Source organism: Balaenoptera physalus (genome assembly GCF_965194825.1).
Source record: "Balaenoptera physalus genome assembly, chromosome: 14".
NCBI lineage: Eukaryota > Metazoa > Chordata > Mammalia > Artiodactyla > Balaenopteridae > Balaenoptera > Balaenoptera physalus.
Genome location: NC_138893.1, coordinates 61,863,931 through 61,880,508, shown reverse-complemented (window position 1 = coordinate 61,880,508; position 16,578 = coordinate 61,863,931). Strand labels below are relative to the sequence as shown.

Below are 16,578 nucleotides of genomic sequence, written 5' to 3'. Positions count from 1 at the left end.
CTGCTCACGTCAATAAATATCCACGTACAGCTCACTCAGAATCAGAACCACACTGTACACTCTGCCACCCGCCCACACACACACAACGCCCATCACCCCACCACTGCCACATCCAGAAAAGCAACCAGGCGTCTGGGAGCACACAGCTCCAGCAAATGCCCCCAACCGGCCCATTCCTCCACAAAGCTCAGGCCAGCCCTGAGCTGATACTGGACCACAGCTATCACCTATCCCGAGAAGAAACAGGTGTGGCCAGGGACGCCCCATGGCTCCTGAACCGCAGTTTAAAGGCAATCCACCACCTCTGCCCCTTCCTACACTACATTCCTGATGATCACATGGCTTTCGAAGAATGAAAACGGCTCCTGCCTACCAGCTCCCAGGCCTGCCCACCAGCCTGGGTCCAGTCAATACAAGCTGTGTGATCTTAAAAAAAATTGATCAGCCTCTTTGTTCCTGGATTTCCTCATCTGCGAAATGGCACCGGTAATGTCACCGACCTATAGCTCATAGAGTGAGGATAAGACAAGTAGAGCTTTTGGCACACGGGTAGCCCTCCATGTGGCTACTATCATTACCATCATTACCATCATCTTTGGGTACAATCCTGCAGAAGCCTCCTTTTTGGTCTCCCTAATTCCACTCTAGCTTCTATCCAGTAGTAAAAGAGGCCTTAAATCAGGGAGGGGTCTAATAATCCTGGTTACCTCCACACTCTTCTCCCCACTGAAAAGTGAGAACAGGCCCCCAGTGTTGCTGGAATGAAGCCCGGTGCAAAACTCTCGAGGTAGCCCTTTAACTAGGGGCACTCTGGCTCCACCCACACTTCTCTCCCCACAAACAGGGTAAAGGCCTCTGCCAGATGCTCCCAATACTTGGTTGAACTTCTCCCACTTATAAATAGGAAGATGCCAAATAAGGACCATTCTGCACTAGACGGTGAGCTCCATTCACCACTACACTACTTGCACGGTGACAACTCAAATAGCTGTCAACCAACAAGAAACGTCAGAACCCCTCTTTTCAAGTATTACAATACATACAACCGTAAGAGTGTTAAAGCTGGAAGACAGGACAACCCAGCTTCACTGTTATATCACGTTAAACTTTTCCATATGGAGCTGAATGGAACCAGTGAGATTCTGTAAGATAAACCCAAAGGTAACTAGATATTAGTCAAATTCCACGTCCTTCAGTTGACGCACTCAGACCAGATGATTCATCCATCTACCATCTAACACTAGGCTTAACTGAAAAGCGTGACTCTCGGTTACGGTTACAGGTTTCAATTTCGGAAGCATCTTGCTTACCTATTTGAATGTGAGCCCTTGGCTTTTCCTCTCAGGCTGAGAAAGCTGTTGCTAAAGTGCTCAGAGTGAAAGTCTGCTGATATCACCCTCCAAGGAATTCAGTTTCTAAGAAAAGTCCACTCATCTTGCTTTGGACAAGATGAAGAGAATGAAGACTCCAAGCAAGTTGGGGGTTAGGGAAATAAAACTCAAGGTCTCCATGACTTTCCACCACCCTCGCTTTTCCAGTGAATGCTGTTTGAGTGGGCTGGAATAACTTAACCTGAGAAGTATGTAACTGAGATCAAAATCCCTTTTATCCTTCATAGGGAAGAGTTCACAGGCAGTCACTTCAATCCTTCCCCCCCGTTTTTTAAGCTATTATTTTAAATTGTGATATAATACGCATAAAATTTACCATCTTAACCACGTCTAAGCATAGTTCAGTAGCATTAAGAACGTTCACATTGTTGTGCAACCATCACCACCATCCATCCCCACACTTTTTCATCAACCCAGACTGAAACTCTGTACCTATCACACAATAACTCTCCATTCCTTCCCCCCTCCAGTGCCTAGAAACCACCTTTCTAGTTTGTCTCTATAATTTTGACTACTCTAGGCATCTCATATTAATGGAATCATACAGTGTTTGTCCTCTTTCAACTAGCTTATTTCACTTCGCGTAATATCCTCATGTCCATTCATGTTGTTGCAGGTGTCAGAATATCCTTCCTTTTTAAGGCTGAATAATATTCCATTGTGAGTATATCCCACATTTTGTCTATCCATTCACCCATCAATAGACATCTGGGTTGCTTCCACCTCTCAACTATTGTGAATAATGTTGCTATGAACATGGGTGTGCAAATATCTCTTCAAGACCCTGCTTTCAATTCTTTGGGGTATATATCCAGAGCTGAGATTTCTAGATTATATGGTAGCTCTATTTTATATTTTTTAAAGGAACTACCACACTGTTTTCCAAAGCAGCTGCACCATTTTACATCCCTAGCAATGCACAAGGGTTCCAATTTCTCCACATCCTTGTCAACACTTATTAATTTCTGGGTGGGTTTTTTTTTTTTTTTTTTTTAGTAGCCATCCTAATAGCAATCCTTTATTTAACTTTAAAACTGGTTAATTGAATTAAATTTTTGCCCCACCTATGCAGTTGGCTAAGAATGTTAGCAAATCTGATTCTCCTGAGTCTGTTGAATAGTCATCCTCTGAGAGGTAACTGTAAGAAAGCAGCTAAGATAAAAAGGCTTTGGACACAAAACCACCTTGTATTAAAATCTGAAATTGCCACTGCTGAGGAACGGAAAGTACCTTCTCTAAACCTCAGGTTCCTCATTTGTGAAATGAAATTGTGAATACTCATTTCTTAAAGTTGTGGGAGAACTGAATCGCAAAATTGTATAAAGTACTTAGCATGTGCCTAGCACCTAATAAACACTAAAAGAATGGCACATGATGATAAGGAGAAGGAAGGTTTTGTTATACTAGAATACTACTAATACTAGTAGTACTACTAATACTTAGCAATACTAAGAGGTAAGTCACAAAAAAGATCTTTTATTTTGCTTTCTACATATGCATAGCCTTTCCTCATTTATTCAGATGTTGTTCTATACAATTTATACATATATTCCTCAAATCTCAAAGGTGTCACTGTAGCCAAGATAGCATTTTCTTACACATAAATATTCTTCTCCAGAGTAGGCAGGATATCAGAAACTAAGCAGTAGTAGCATTAGTCCAAAATTGTACCTTTTTTCAAAATTCAAAAAGCGGTAACAATAACTTGTCACGTAGGTTAAATTATACTTCATCTAGTTATAGAAAAAAAGCAGAAGTACACTGTGAGACAAGGTTGTTTTTCTCTGTTCTCTCAATTAATTAAAGAGTTAATGCCAAATGGCTATCTTTTAAAGTATGGCTTAGATTAAATTCACATACTATATTAAAAAAAACAAACTTTATCTGTTGAAGCCTCTCTAGGTATTTTTCACTTTACATCTTTATCTGGCTTCTTGTTTAAATTCACATAAACTGAGAGACAGACTTAGAAATCATACAACCCAAATTCCCACCAAATAACCACTATTAGTTAGCTATGTTTCTACCGACTTACCAATAAATTACATTAAAATACAAAACCCTTGGGAACCTAAAGCAGTTGGAAAAGATGTATGCATACTTCAAACTTAAGCAAACCAAATAAATGGAAATGGATTTTAAAATAACAGTTAAAAGTGTGCAAATTCGTCATCAAAACACTTGAAGACCACTCAGGGCACGTAAGCACTTCACATTTATAACACTTTTAATCTCTATAAAGGATTCTGATTTGGGTTCCATTAATATTACAATGCATTTTAAATTACTCCTTAAAATTTGAACACATTACTTTATTTATATACTCCATTGAGAAATATGCAGGTAAAATAACACTCCAAAACCTTAATTGCGTTACTGGCTTCAGGTTTCGAGATGGTCTTCATCTCTCTATCTTGGCTAATATAAGCTCATACTAACCTCTTTGTGCCACCCAAGCAAAGCAGTGGTTAAAAACATTGGGATGCCCTGATAATGGCATTTATTTCAGTTTGTTCAGATTTAACCAGCAAATTCTGTTTCAACCATTGTTACTTTAAACCGCTTTAAAATTACTTTTTAATTTCAATAATTAATGCAAATGGGCATGTAATTTTTAACTCTTTCTTTGGTGGTTTAAGATTTAATGAGGCAGCAAGGAGACTGCGCGATGCCCTAGGAGGGAAGAGTGCCACTAGAAGCAGGGAGTGGTCAACTGTGGTGGACGCTGTTGAAAGTCAGGCTCTTGGTGCTCCAGCCAGGCGTCAGGGCTGTGCCACTGAGGTGGGAGAGCCAAGTTCAGGACAGTGGTCCACAAGAGACCACCCAGCTCCACGTAATATCAAATGGCGAAAATCTCCCAGAAATCTCCATCTCAACACTAAGACCCAGCTCCACTCAACGACCAGCAAGCTACAGTGCTGGACACCCCATGCCAAACAACTAGCAAGACAGGAACACAACCCCATCCATTAGCAAAGAGGCTGCCTAAAATCATAATAAGGCCACATAATAAGGCCCAAAACACACCACCAAAGGTGGACCTGCCCACCAGAAAGACAAGATCCAGCCTCATCCACCAGAACACAGGCACCAGTCCCCTCCACCAGGAAGCCTACATAACCCACTGAACCAACCTTAGCCATGGGGGACAGACACCAAAAACAACGGAAACTACGAACATGCAGCCTGTGAAAAGGAGACCCCAAACACAGTAAGTTAAGCAAAATGAGAAGACAGAGAAACACACAGCAGATGAAGGAGCAAGGCAAAACCCACCAGACCAAACAAATGAAGAGGAAATAGGCAGTCCACCTGAAAAAGAATTCAGAGTAATGACAGTAAAGATGATCCAAAATCTTGGAAATAGAATGGAGAAAATACAAGAAACGTTTAACAAGGACCTAGAAGAACTAAAGAGCAAACAAACAGTGATGAACAACACAATAAATGAAATTAAAAATTCTCTAGAAGGGATCAATAGCAGAATAACTGAGGCAGAAGAACGGATAAGTGACCTGGAAGATAAAATAGTGGAAATAACTACCACAGAGCAGAATAAAGAAAAAAGAATGAAAAGAATTGAGGACAGTCTCACAGACCTCTGGGACGACATTAAACGCACCAACATTCGAATTATAGGGGTCCCAGAAGAAGAAGAGGAAAAGAAAGGGACTGAGAAAATATTTGAACAGATTATAGTTGAAAACTTCCCTAATATGGGAAAGAAAATAGTTAATCAAGTCCAGGAAGCACAGAGAGTCCCATACAGGATAAATCCAAGGAGAAACACACCAAGACACATATTAATCAAACTATCAAAAACGAAATACAAAGAACAAATATTAAAAGCAGCAAGGGAAAAACAACAAATAACACATAAGGGAACCCCCATAAGGTTAACAGCTGATCTTTCAGCAGAAACTCTGCAAGCCAGAAGGGAGTGGCAGGACATATTTAAAGGGATGAAGGAGAAAAACCTACAACCAAGATTACTCTACCCAGCAAGGATCTCATTCAGATTTGACGGACAAATTAAACCCTTTACAGACAAGCAAAAGCTAACAGAATTCAGCACCACCAAACCAGCTTTACAACAAGTGCTAAGGGAAATTCTCTAGGCAGGAAACACAAGAGAAGGAAAAGACCTACAATAATAAACCCAAAACAATTAAGAAAATGGTAATAGGACAATACTTATCAATAATTACCTTAGATGTAAATGGATTAAATGCTCCAACCAAAAGACATAGACTGGCTGAATGGATATAAAAACAAGACCCATATATATGCTGTCTACAAGAGACCTACTTCAGACCTAGGGACACATACAGACTGAAAGTGAGGGGATGGAAAAAGATATTCCATGCAAATGGAAATCAAAAGAAAGCTGGAGTAGCAATTTTCATATCAGACAAAATGGACTTTAAAACAAAGACTATTACAAGAGACAAAGAAGGACACTACATAATGATCAAGGGATCAATCCAAGAAGAAGATACAACAATTGTAAATATTTATGCACCCAACATAAGAGCACCTCAATACATAAGGAAAATACTAACAGCCATAAAAGGGGAAATCAACAGTAACACAATCATAGTACGGGACTTTAACACCCCACTTTCACCAATGGACAGATCATCTAAAATGAAAATAAATAAGGAAACACAAGCTTTAAATGATACATTAAACAAGATGAACTTAATTGATATTTATAGGACATTCCATCCAAAAACAACAGAATACACATTCTTCACAAGTGCTCATGGAACATTCTCCAGGATAGATCATATCTTGGGTCACAAATCAAGCCTTGGTAAATTTAAGAAAACTGAAATCGTATCAGGTATCTTTTCCGACCACAATGCTATGAGACTAGATATCAATTACAGGAAAAAATCTGTAAGAAATACAAACACATGGAGGCTAAACAACACACTACTTAATAACCAAGAGATCACTGAAGAAATCAAAAAATACCTAAAAACAAATGACAATGAAAACACAACGACCCAAAAGCTATGGGATGCAGCAACAGCAGTTTTAAGAGGGAAGTTTATAGCAATACAATCCTACCTTAAGAAACAAGAAACATCTCAAATAAACAACCTAACCTTACACCTAAAGCAATTAGAGAAAGAAGAACAAAAAAACCCCCAAAGTTAGCAGAAGGAAAGAAATCACAAAGATCATATCAGAAATAAATGAAAAAGAAATGAAGGAAACGATAGCAAAGATCAATAAAACTAAAAGCTGGTTCTTTGAGAAGATAAACAAAATTGATAAACCATTAGCCAGACTTATCAAGAAAAAAAGGGAGAAGACTCAAACCAATAGAATTAGAAATAAAAAAGGAGGAGTAACAACTGACACTGCAGAAATACAAAGGATCATGAGAGATTCCTACAATCAACTATATGCCAATAAAATGGACAACCTGGAAGAAATGGACAAATTCTTAGAAATACACAACCTTCCGAGACTGAACCAGGAAGAAATAGAAAATATGAGCAGACCAATCACAAGCACTGAAATTGAAACTGTGATTAAAAATCTTCCAACAAACAAAAGCCCAGGACCAGATGGCTTCACAGGGGAATTCTATCAAACATTTAGAGAAGAGCTAACACCTATCCTTCTCAAACTCTTCCAAAATATTGCAGAGGGAGGAACACGCCCAAACTCATTCTACAAGGCCACCATCACTCTGATACCAAAACCAGACAAAGATGTCACAAAGAAAGGAAACTACAGGCCAATATCACTGATGAACATAGATGCAAAAATCCTCAACAAAATACTAGCAAACAGAATCCAACAGCACATTAAAAAGATCATACATTATGATCAAGTGGGGTATATCCCAGGAATGCAAGGATTCTGCAATATACGCAAATCAATCAACGTGATACACCATATTAACAAATTGAAGGAGAAAAATCAAATGATCATCTCAATAGATGCAGAGAAAGCTTTCGACAAAATTCAACATCCATTTATGATAAAAACCCTCCAGAAAGTAGGCAAAGAGGGAACTTTCCTCAACATAATAAAGGCCATATATGACAAACCCACAGCCAACATCGCCCTCAATGGTGAAAAACAGAAAGCATTTCCACTAAGATCAGGAACAAGGCAAGGTTGCCCACTCTCACTACTATTATTCAACATAGTTTTGGAAGTGTTAGCCACAGCAATCAGAGAAGAAAAAGAAATAAAAGGAATCCAAATCGGAAAAGAAGAAGTAAAGCTGTCACTGTTTGCAGATGACATGATACTATACATAGAGAATCCTAAAGATGCTACCAGAAAACTACTAGAGCTAATCAATGAATTTGGTAAAGTAGCAGGATACAAAATTAATGCACAGAAATCTCTTGCATTCCTCTACACTAATGATGAAAAATCTGAAAGAGAAATTAAGGAAACACTCCCATTTACCACTGCAACAAAAAGAATAAAATATCTAGGAATAAACCTACCTAAGGAGACAAAAGACCTGTATGCAGAAAACTATTTAAGACACTGATGAAAGAAATTAAAGATGATACCAACAGATGGAGAGATACACCATGTTCTTGGGTTGGAAGAATCAACATTGTGAAAATGACTCTACTATCCAAAGCAATCTACAGATTCAATGCAATCCTTATCAAAATACCACTGGCATTTTTCACAGAACTAGATCAAAAAATTTCACAATTTGTATGGAAACACAAAAGACCCCGAATAGCCAAAGCAATCTTTTTTTTTTTAAGATTTATTGATTGATTGATTGATTGATTGATTGCTATGTTGGGTCTTTGTTTCTGTGCGAGGGCTTTCTCTAGTTGCGGCAAGCAGGGGCCACTCTTCATCGCGGTGCGCGGGCCTCTCACTATAGCGGCCTCTCTTGTTGCGGAGCACAAGCTCCAGACGCGCAGGCTCAGTAGTTGTGGCTCACGGGCCTAGTTGCTCCGCGGCATGTGGGATCTTCCCAGACCAGGGCTCGAACCCGTGTCCCCTGCATTGGCAGGCAGATTCTCAACCACTGTGCCACCAGGGAAGCCCAGCCAAAGCAATCTTGAGAAAGAAAAACGGAGCTGGAGGAATCAGGTTCCCTGACTTCAGACTATACTACAAAGCTACAGTAATCAAGACAGTATGGTACTGGCACAGAAACAGAAATATAGATCAATGGAACAGGATAGAAAGCCCAGAGGTAAACCCACACACATACGGTCACCTTATCTTTGATAAAGGAGGCAAGAATATACAGTGGAGAAAAGACAGCCTCTTCAATAAGTGGTGCTGGGAAAACTGGACAGCTACATGTAAAAGAATGAAATTAGAACACTCCTTACACCATACACAAAAATAAACTCAAAATGGATTAAAGACCTAAATGTAAGGCCAGACACCATCAAACTCTTAGAGGAAAACATAGGCAGAACACTTTATGACATAAATCACAGCAAGATCCTTTTTGACCCAGCTCCTAGAGAAATGGAAATACAAACACAAATAAACAAATGGGACCTAATGAAACTTAAAAGCTTTTGCACAGCAAAGGAAACCATAAACAAGACCAAAAGACAACCCTCAGAATGGGAGAAAATATTTGCAAATGAAGGAACTGACAAAGGATTAATCTCCAAAATTTATAAGCAGCTCATGCAGCTCAATATCAAAAAAACAAACAACCCAATCCAAAAATGGGCAGAAGACCTAAATAGACATTTCTCCAAAGAAGATATACAGATTGCCAACAAACACATGAAACAATGCTCAACATCATTAATCATTAGAGAAATGCAAATCAAAACTACAATGAGATATCATCTCACACCAGTCAGAATGGCCATCATAAAAAAATCTACAAACAATACGTGCTGGAGAGGGTGTGGAGAAAAGGGAACCCTCTTGCACTGTTGGTGGGAATGTAAATTGATACAGTCACTATGGAGAACAGTATGGAGGTTCTTTAAAAATCTAGAAATAGAACTACCATACAACCCAGCAATCCCACTACTGGGCATATACCCTGAGACAACTATAATTCAAAAAGAGTCATGTACCAAAATGTTCATTGCAGCTCTATTTACAATAGCCAGGACATGGAAGCAACCTAAGTGTCCATCAACAGATGAATGGATAAAGAAGATGTGGAACATATATACAATGGAATATTACTCAGCCATAAAAAGGAACAAAACTGAGTTATTTGTAGTGAGGTGGATGGACCTAGAGACTGTCATACAGAGTGAAGTAAGTCAGAAAGAGAAAAACAAATACCGTATGCTAACACATACATGGAATCTAAAAAAAAAAAAAAAAAAAGAAGAAAAAAATGGTCAAAAGAACCTAGGGACAAAATGGGAATAAAGATGGAGACCTACTAGAGAACAGACTTGAGGATACAGGGAGGGGGAAGGGTAAGCTGGGACAAAGTGAGAGAGGGGCATGGACATGTACACACTACCAAACGTAAAATAGGTAGCTAGTGGGAAGCAGCCACATAGCACAGGGAGATCAGCTCGGTGCTTTGTGACCACCTAGAGGGGTGGGGTAGGGAGGGTGGGAGGGAGGGAGATGCAAGAGGGAAGAGATATGGGAACATATGTATATGTATAACTGATTCACTTTGTTATAAAGCAGAAACTAATACACCATTGTAAAGCAATTATACTCCAATAAAGATGTTAGAAAAAAAAAAGATTTAATGAGGGATCTCAGCTGATTTTTTAAAGAACTCTTTAATACTAGAAAGGTTCAGGTTCAACGAGTATCTATCATCACTGGGTCTCAGTGATCACTGGAACCAGGCAGAAGGAATTGGGCTTAAAAGCTACCGCCCTATAAAATAAATCCCTGCAATTAGCGTCACCACTCTAAATGACAGAAAGATCATACGTTCTCCCCAAACTGTATCTTTTGAATACTTAGCTCTTCTCTCTATCTCCACTTCCCTCTGAGTATTCACTGTGATTTGACCACCAAGAAGAAACTGACAAGTAAGACTAAGAATGTCAGTGCTAATAAATAGGTTACCCTGTCAGTTACTGTCTTTATTTTTTCCTCTTTCAATGGTTTTTGAATCCCACCCCAAAAGGCAGCCACAGTTGACCGTTAGGTGTTACTATCACCTCTGCCTAAAATTCACAGCACTGGGACTAAGTCTGCTGCTCAGAATCAAAGTTATGTAACAGCCAGAGAATCTCTGAGCCTCAGAACTCCTACCTCTGAGAAGAAACACGGCCCCTCAGCTTCAGTAGCAGAGCCAGGTCTCCGGAATCCCACTCCAGGGTTCTTGCCCCTACAGATCTTTCTTCTGCTTCCCTGGGTCCTGAGGCATGGCTCAAGCCACCCAGAGATATAGCTTCTGAATCATGACAATTTATCCAGAGTTCAATTACACTGAAGCATTCTAGCTCACAATCTATTTCCCCCCGCCCCCTTTGCATATTTCACTTTCATCAAGTATCCTAATGTCCTTCATGGAAGTTTTCTTTTGCCCAGGACCCAGCATAGGATCACAAACTGCATTTAACTTGGGTCTCCTTTAAACTGAAACAGTTCTTCAGCTTCTTTGTCTTTCATGACATTGATATTTTCGAGGAATACATGCCAACTATTTTAGAGAATATCTTTCAATTTAGGTTTCTCTGGTGTTTATGCACAATTAGATTCGTATTCGGCCTTCTTGGCCAGGATATGACATCCAGAGGCATGTGACACTCACCAGCCCTCATTGGTGATGTTAATTTTGACCCCTTGTTTACGGTGTTGTCCAGTTTCCCCACTGATTTGCTACTATTTTTTCCTTTTGTAATCAATTGTAAAATCTGTGAGGAGAACAATGACACACTTTGATTTCAGAAACTGACTCGTGCATTTGATTGGTTAATAAATTATTTGCTGAGCACCTGTTACTTGCCAGGCATGGTGGTGGCACTGGAGATACTGCAGCGGGAAAAGTTATATCCCTGCCCTCGGGAAGTTTACATTCTAGTTAGGAAAGGCAGACAAAGGGCAAGTAAATAAAGCATACACTGTGTACTCTGGTGACAAGTGCTTCCAAGGAAATAAAGCAGAGACAGGCAGGGAGGGCTGGGGGAGGAGCAATTGGAGCTGCTACTGCTGTCGTAGCCTTCAGCCCACAATCCAAAAGGGTACAGAGACCCTCTAAAGCAGAAATTGAACCTTGTCCCTTCCTGCTTAAAATGCAAAGAGTAACACGCTCTCTGGACATCCAGGATCCTCAGGGAGTACCCCAGCCTCTCCACATTCATCTCTTGTCATCCTCTCGTGATTTATGTGCTGGCGATAACACCTATGCTTCCTCAGATGTGCCCTGATGTGCCTCCCATTCCCGTGCCTCTCACCTCACGTGGAGGAACTCCTCTCCCTGTCCATTCACAGCACATCCCTGGGACCTTCCCTTCAATACTGAGGACCAGAGACGAGGAGGGAAACCTGTCCACAAACTACCATTCTGACCAAAATGAAATGATCTGAGAATTCAACTATTTACAATTATCTGTTTTAGACATCATTTTATACACAATTTTGTATTATATACAAAGGTACTTTGTCACATTTTTAACTTACTCTAGGCAGAGTACTTAATGAAACATGTTTGATTTTTCCCTCTTCTCTGGGTTAATTAAAGAAATTAATTTGCAGAGATAATTCCATATGATGCACACACAGACTAAGAGAAATTAGCAGGCATTTCTTTAGCTAAGACAGCTTGTAAATAAACATCATGAATATGTGCACACCCACAAGCAAGTGAGGCAGAATTCCACCTACATAAATGGACTGAGTCATGCTTCAATCCAATTCAACAAGTCGTCTCTAAGTCCTTATAAGGTGCTCTGTTGTCTATTCCGTGCTGCAGGAGTTTCAAAAAAAAAAAAGGTGGAATAGGAACCGCGGGTTCCTATGTTCCTAGGTTAGACAATGTGGTAAGATGTTAAAATACATGGTATCATTAAAACCCTAGCAAAAAAACCTTGGGACTATTTTTTAGATAATTAGACATAGTTACATAAACAATTGCAATTTTAAGTATGGGTATTTAACAAAGTTAAAATTGCACCTCTTGCATCACTGTCCATTTTTGCTGTATGTATGTATACGTATATTTGCTGGAGGAAAGGAGGAGTGGGTTGGTTGGATGGCTTTTAGTTTGTTTAACCAGAGGTCTTGCTTTGTGGACCAAGATGGTGTGTTTCCTACGTGCTGTATTTGCACTTTAGAAATGCCTGGCGTGGGCCTTGCCTCCTCCCTGTCAACAGGACCCGGGTGCCCAGGCGCCGGGCTGTTCTCCCACAAACTCCCTCCTCCCCAAGCGGCCGCTCACCTGCCAAGGTATCGATCTGTGGCTATGACTGATCAGAACACCACTTACCTGGGTAATCGTCTCTACTCCTTGTAAAAAGAAGACTCTTAAATTTCCACCTCCAGCCTCTCCCCACACAAAGATGATTTTCAGATGACAAAAGAAAAAAAAAAAGCCAGGACAGCAAGAGCAGTTGGGAAAGAAAGCTGCAGGCCCAGACTCATCCCATAGCTGAGCTCCTGAGGAAGTCAAGGGGAGCCCTCACTGAGGGCCTGCTTCCTCCTGCTTCCTGCTATCTGCCCACGTGACAGAAGAAGGCGGCAAACTCACCTGCACGCAGACCCGCCTCCTGCCTTTAATACCGGGAAGGTTCAGTCCTTTAGGTCCGCCCACAGAATGACAAATATCTGCCCACATTTCACAACAGTTTCCGAATGAGTTGTTCTTAAATTCACTAAAACTTCAGGATTCTGTTACTTAATACTGTGCAGATACAAAGTTTTGTCATGTGAGAATACTAGGGCAGAAAAGAAAGGAAGAAATGCCTTCCATTTCAATATCCAGATCCTCACCTTTAAATGTATTTAGGTAGATGCCCTCAAGACCTCACAGGCTTTTTCTAAGAAAGTAAAAATGTGCAAATTTACAAACGTACATCAACTTTTCCACTTTAACAAGAGCTCCAAAAAGTAGATTGATTTGTTGCAGGTCAGAAAATGAACTTATCACCCAAGTAAGATTCGCACCATAAATCAATTTCTCCCACGATAATATAAAGAGAAAGATACCATTAAGCCCAACCTGAAATAAACTATCAGTATGAAACCATATGAAAAATGGCTGTTGGAGAAAATTCTTTAAATCTTCATAGACTTATGTGAAAAAACAGCTACCCCAGCCCCACCTGGCATGGGGAGGTACCTCCTTAGAGACAATGAGAATCCTGTATTCCTCAAAGAGGTGTGAACTCCACTTGTGATGTCTGCAGAAAGCTCAGCCTTCAGAATAAAAAGTTTTAGGTGTTCATCTTCCTTTGTCACTGATAGGGAAATGATTAGTTACTGCCTGGGCCAGAGAAGGGAAATGAACTTGCAGGCTTGTGTGAAAACAACAAAATGCTGTTTTTCCAGAACAGTTGATTAAGAACACGCTGTCCTAAGCGCAGTGAAGTGAAACGTTCCTTCCTGGTTCCCAGCTCTCAGAGGAGGAAAGAGCAGCTCTGCAGGCTTGGCCTTCAATGAACAAAGCTTGGGGGTCGCCCCCCTGCAGAGACACTGTGTCCACAGTCACTGCCACTCTGACAGCCTGGAGTAACTGACGCCTTAAAGACTCAGGAAGACAGAAGGCCGTCAAGATATTTGACCGTGTCCCTGAGTATATTTCACAGAGCAGATTACTAAAATCAGATAGGTTTTGTAAAGAGAAAGAAAGCCAAGAAAGCTGAGTAACTTACACCAACACTGTTGTACTGTAGCTATAAATCCTCTCATGTTCCTGGGAACCCAGAAGCATGTTATGTCTGCTTTGATTCGAGAGAAGATTCTGAATAAGGTGGCCTATATAAACGGTGACATATTACCTGTCTAAAAACTGGGATATAATCTGACGAGTATAAACACACATCTAGAATCTACCAAGCAGAATATTTGGAAGCAAGGACAGTCTCACAAAATCCAGGATGTGTCGTCACCCTGCCTACTTAGCAAGACTCCCAGGCCCCTCCTCTGGAGACTTAAGTCAGTAAATCTGGGTGCTGCCTGAGAATCTATATTGTTAACAAGCACTTCGAGGAGATTCTTATGTTCAGGCAAGTTTGGGGAACACTGGAGTGAGCCAATTATACCCTATAACAGTTCTCTTTAAGATACTTCTACATTTAAATCCCATTTAGTAATACCATCCATTATGTTAAGCTTATAAATGGTAACAATAATGAATATCTGTCTTCCCCTAACCCCTCAAATAATAAAATAATTTTGGTAATATCCATTTTAAAGGAAGAGGCTATGTAACTTGTACAAAGTCACAAGCTAGTAAGTGATGGGGAGGGGGTGGGATTCAAACAGAGGTGTGACTCCAACAGCTGTACCTGTAACCATTTATTTACATATACAGCCTTCTCTTTCACAAGTATAGATCCTGTTTACAAGTGATAGCAATGGATTTAGAACCCAAAGTAAAACAGATTTTAGGAAACCATTTATGAACTACAAGTACTTTCAAATTACTGGCTGTGTAGAGACTCCGGGATCCAGCAATTTCTCTAACAAAAGGTTTTTATCCTGTGCTGCCCTCAGATTTCTCCTTTAAGGAAGTTTGGATCCTAACCTCCATACCTTTCCCTAGCAAGTAAAAAAGATGCGATCAAAAAGTCAATGACCGCTCCCAGAAAAATAATTAGCTCAGAGGAATTACACGTGCTATAATTTAGGCCCAAATCTGAACAATACATCAGATGGAGGGCTACATGTTTATACTGATCTGTAAAGAATTTAAACAGATGTGATAGTCAAGTATTTTCATAACTGCCCTCTTCTATCATTTCTAACACTGAATTTAAAAAGAAAAAAAAAGAAGAAAATCAAACTTTTCTACTCATCCTGCCTATACAAAAAAAAAGACTTGATGTCAAATGAACAGTGTCACTATGCCTCTTTCTAGCCTCAGGTTAAGTAAAAGTCACTCAAGTTTGAAAAGGATATTAAAACCAGAATGAAAATCAAACTCATGATTCATTCAACGAGCATTTATTGAGGGCTTTCTATACGCCAGGCATTGTTCTAGGTGCTATAGATACACAACAGAGAATAAAACAACAAAAACTCCTGCCTTTAAGGAGCGCACATCCTCCTAAGAGGATATACACTCTAAAGAAATAAGAAAATAAACAATTTGTCAGACGGTGAAAGGTGCAGCGGGGAGGACCACTGCGTGGTCCCCAAAGGTTTCCCTAACAAGGGGTCATCTGAGCAGAGGCCTGAGGGAGATGGGGGGCAAGCAACACAACATCTAGGGGGGGAGCGCCTCCCCAAAGAAGAAGGAGTGTGTCCAGCTGACCTCCATCCCTGCCGAAACCACAATCCCCCCAAATTTTCTCTCTGCTCAGATGGTACCACACTTCTCCCAGTTGCTCAGGACTGGAACTGAGCTGGGCTCCTTCCGCTCCCTCACATCTCCCATCCTGTCAATCTGGTGGTCCTGTGCACTGTGCCTCCTAAATATTCATCTCCATTCCACACTCGAGAAACAGGCCATCATAATAAACCTGGATGGCTGCAGAAGCCTCCAAACTGGTCTCCCCATATTTTTTATGCTCCTAGCCCACAAATCTAAGCTCCACTAAGAAACCAGAGTGATCTCTTAAAAACACATATGAAATTGCATCAAGGCCCTTTTCTAGCTCAATCCTTCCCCCTGCTCTTTGGAATAAAATCTGCATCCTGTTAACATATACACACTACTATATATATATAAAATAGATAATCAACGGAGACCTACTATATAGCACAGGGAACTCTACTTAATATTCTGTAACAACCTATATGGAAAGGGAATCTGAGGGAGAATGGATATGTATATATGTATAGCTGAATCACTTTGCTGTGCACCTGAAACTAACACAACATTGGAAATCAACTATATTCCAATATAAAATAAATACTAAATTAAAAAAAAAATCTGGATCCTGGATGTCCAGGCCCTGCCAGCACAGTCCAGCCCCTGCCAACCTCTCTGAATGATCCACATCCCTCTGTCCCCAGAGCTTGCTGGCCTCTGAGCTACCTTGGCCTTCCTGCAGTCGTTCTAAGGAGCCTAGCTCCTTTCTGCCTTTGCCCATGTGTTCCTTCTGTCTGGAGAGAT

General features: G+C 40.4%; 1 protein-coding gene across 12 annotated transcripts in view; it reads right to left on the bottom strand.

Annotated features, from left to right (window-relative positions):
- The window catches only part of SGMS1 (sphingomyelin synthase 1), a 295,457-nt gene that overhangs the window by 168,549 nt on the left and 110,330 nt on the right, over nt 1-16,578 (bottom strand). For 3 of the 12 annotated variants that reach the window (XM_082423831.1, XM_082423835.1, XM_082423834.1), the window contains exon 1: nt 12,787-13,004. The exons of the other annotated variants lie outside the window; for them this stretch is intronic. The gene's annotated coding sequence lies outside the window, so the exon portion shown is untranslated. Of the gene's footprint in view, nt 1-12,786; nt 13,005-16,578 lie in introns of those variants that run through there. 12 annotated transcript variants of the gene reach the window in all.